We start from the raw sequence: 3,837 nt of genomic DNA on the forward strand, positions 1-3,837 counted from the left end.
GTCAGAAAAATTAAATAAAGGAAAGGCAAATTTATAACCATATTAAGTGTCTACTACAGGAAGGCTAGAGTGTTGTCCTTTCCACAAATGAAGGTGTCCAATGTAATCAACCAGCCACCAGGTCACTGGTTAGTCATCCTAGGGAATGGTGCATACTGAGACCTCAGTGTTGGTCTCTGCTGTTGGCAAATATGGCACTCAGCACCAGCTATAGGCAGGTAAGCCTAGGTGAATAAAAAAAATCCATGTTGTCAAGGCCAAATATAATCCACCACCATGACCACTTTTTTCGTGAGCTGATTGGGCAATGACCAGGATGGCTGGGGAAAGAGGCTGACTGTCCAGAGAATGCCTCATCCCATCTCCTTGATTATTGAATTTCTCTACCAAAGTCTTTTTGATGAACTTTTTGGTGAAGATATACATGTGTCACAAATGTCTTCATACTCTTCATCCATTTGGAGAGATTGATCTGTATATTTTTCCCCAGATGTCTTTTTCTCCAGTTTTTCAATCATAGTCTTTCCATGTTCCTAACCATCCATCCAATCCATTGGCTATAGTTCATAAACAACCACACATCTGGGCATCTCTCCTTCCAAACAAAATGAATGACCATGTGTACTGTCTGAAGTTCTGCCCACTGTGAAGATTTCCCTTTGACAGCTTATTTCAGGGTTGTCCCAGAAAGAGGTTGTAATACTGTGGCTGTCAACTTCTGGGTGGTGCCTGCATAGTGTGCAGAGCCATTAGTAAACCAGGCCCTAGTCTTCTGTTCCTCAGTCAGTGGATGGGTATGTCCCTTGAGGCTATAGGGGGATGCTTGGGTGTAGGCATCATTGTGATGAGAGTAGAGTCCATAGACATTTGGGAAACTTCTTCATGTAACTTGTTTAAGCCTTCAGGACCTGCTTAAACCTATCACACATATTCCATTTCCACTTGATAATGGCTTGCTTCTATGCATATCCTACTTTGTAACTTTGTTGGATCAGAAAATATCCAGCTCAGGTCATATGGTAACTTGGTGGCCTGTATCAAATGTTCAGTTTTTACTAAGGGCCAAGAGCAGGCCATCTCAAAGGCAGACTAGCTGTCTGCAGATGATGGTAGAGCCTTGTTCCACAATCCCAAAGGTCTCCTTTGCTATTCACCTATAGGGACCTACCTGCAGAAGGCCCCAAACAGGATCTCTATCTGCCACAGACATCTCAAGCACCATCGAGTCTGTTGGATTATATGGTCCAAGTTGTAGAGCACCCCGTAAAACAGCTTCGATCTGTTGAAGAGCTTTCTCCTGTTCCAGGCTCCAGACAGAGCTACAGCTTTCTGAGTCACTTGTATAGGCTAAAATAACACACCCAAGAAAGGAATGTGCTGCTGTCTACAGAATCCAAATAGGCCCACTAAATGTTGTGTTTATTTCTTGGTGGTGGAGGGGCCAGATATAATAACCTATCCTTCAGTTTAGCAGGGATATCTCTGTAAGCCCCAGACCACTGAACTCCTGTGCATTTCACTGAGTTAGAAGGCCCTTGAATTTTGGTTGGATTTGTTTCCTATCCTTTAATGTGCATTTGTGTTACCATGTCCAAAGTGGTTGCTACCTCCTCCTCTTTTGGTCCAATCAGAATAATGTTATTTATGGAAGAGACAGATGATCAAGATCCCTTCAAACCAAATTATGACACAGGGATGGAGAGTTCATCTATGCTTGAGGTAAAACTGTAAAGGAATGCTGCTAGCTTTGCCAACTGAAAGCTAATTACTGCGGGTAGTCATGATGAACAGGTACAGAGATAATGTCATTTGCTAGGTTGACAGCTGTATACTATATACCAGGAGATGTGTTCATCTTCTCAAGGAAGGGCACCATGTCAGGTAGTGTAACTGGAGTCACTATTTGATTAAAGTTTTGATAGTTTACCATCATTTTCCATGATCCATCTGTCTTCTGCACTGATGGAGCAATAAAGGGAGATGTGGTGAGAACCACCGGTCCTGCATCTTTTGAGTCCTTGATGGTGGCACTAATTTCTGCAATTGCTCTTTGGATGTAATATTGGTTTTGGTTCACTATTTTCTCTGGTAGAAGCAACTCCAGTGGTTTCCACTGGTCTTTCCAATCATAAAAACCCTCCCTCCACAGGACAGGTAGTTCTGTCCCCTTCTAAGTATATCTATCCCAATTAGATATTCTGGATCTGGGGGTATAACTACAGGATGAGTTTGGTGACCTATTGGACCTTCTGTGGGTCAGACTTCAGTCAAAACTGTATTAATCACCTGACTTTTTCATGTCTCTACATTAACTGGGAGGCCACAATGCTTCTTGGGATCTCCTGAATTCAGGATCAATTTTGAACCAGTATCAATAGACCTCAGAATGTCTGGTTGTTTCCTTCCCCCCACCCCCTATGTAGTTTCCCTTGTATAAAACTGTAGGTCTGTCTGGAGAAGGACTAGAGGACTCTTTGTTATTTCAGCAAAGTCTTTCCTCCAGAGGATCTGTCCTTTCCTTCATTCTTGGGGGTCTGAGTCTACAAACTGGCTCAAATTTGAAAACTGGATCACAGGCCAATATTTCCTTCTGCAATGATGCAAAGTAGTCTTTCTCTCATTTGTCTGAAAATTTTTATGCTTATACAGATAGAAGAAAAATGCAGTGGGTTTCTCATCTATTTCATGCCTGGGAACACTATGATTGATTAGCAAGTACTAAAGGTCCACATGAGTCATACCATCATAAAATTCAGCTCACCTTTGCTGCCTGTTATTAGTCAGATTATCATGGACATTGTTTTCTCCATGCTGCCCACTATAACAATTACCATTGCCTTGTCCTTGGCAATTCAGTGCCATCACCTGGCCCCTGCTACTCCAGGGCACAGTTGCACTAGATTCATATAACTGAGCAACATCCTCTCCATCCCTAAGGTCTGGCATAAGAAAAAACGGTGACAACAAAGTTCTACAAAGGTGCTGGTGCCCCTCTCACCATTTTGTGTCTTATAGAATTAGTGAAGAGCATGTCTACTGGGCCTTGTCATTGTGGAGGATTAGGTTTTACACAGCACACCACTCTAGCATTGCAGTTTCCCTGAGCCTTAAAATCAAATCTCCTCATCAATGATAAGCCGAGTGATACCAGGCATCTCCAAGTTCTTTTCAGCAGGTCATCTTTGGACAAATGCTTTAGCCAACCAACCAAGCTATTGACATTTTTTTAAAAAACCATGGGAGCTTTCATATTAAACCTAGAATTTAATATTAAATCTCCATTCAAATCATATCGATAAACCCAGCCTGATACAGTTTTATTCTCCTTCCACCATCATCTCACACCCTTATGTTCCATTCCCAGACTTCTGCTTGAATGAATTAGCAAATTCATTAAGCTCTTAAGTGGTATAGCTCATTTCCTCATGCATTTCACTCTGTCTTCCCATCAGAAGCCTATTTACACTTACATCTGGTTATAGGTCTAGAGGCAACTATTAGTGGAACCTGAGACATCAGTATTGTCTTCTCTAATAGCTCCTTCAGGGAAAGTCCCTGCTGTTTATCAGACAACTAGGGATTTATTTTGTCAGGCAAAGGTAGAAAAAAACAACATTTTAGGGTGTGGGGGTGAATGTATATCTTCTGTTGAAGCCGGGGAGATTATTTTCTCACATGAGATAAACCCTTGAGAATCTGAGGGTTCAGTGTTCTCAGCCTCAGAAGGGTTCTCCCATACACCCCAAGTTGTAGGATCCTGTTCTTTACCAACTAATGCCTTTACTTTAACTGCTGACTCCCTCTGAGACTGGGACTTACAGTTTTGCTCTAATTCAG

Source organism: Arvicanthis niloticus, chromosome 3, assembly GCF_011762505.2.
Source record: "Arvicanthis niloticus isolate mArvNil1 chromosome 3, mArvNil1.pat.X, whole genome shotgun sequence".
Classification (NCBI taxonomy): domain Eukaryota; kingdom Metazoa; phylum Chordata; class Mammalia; order Rodentia; family Muridae; genus Arvicanthis; species Arvicanthis niloticus.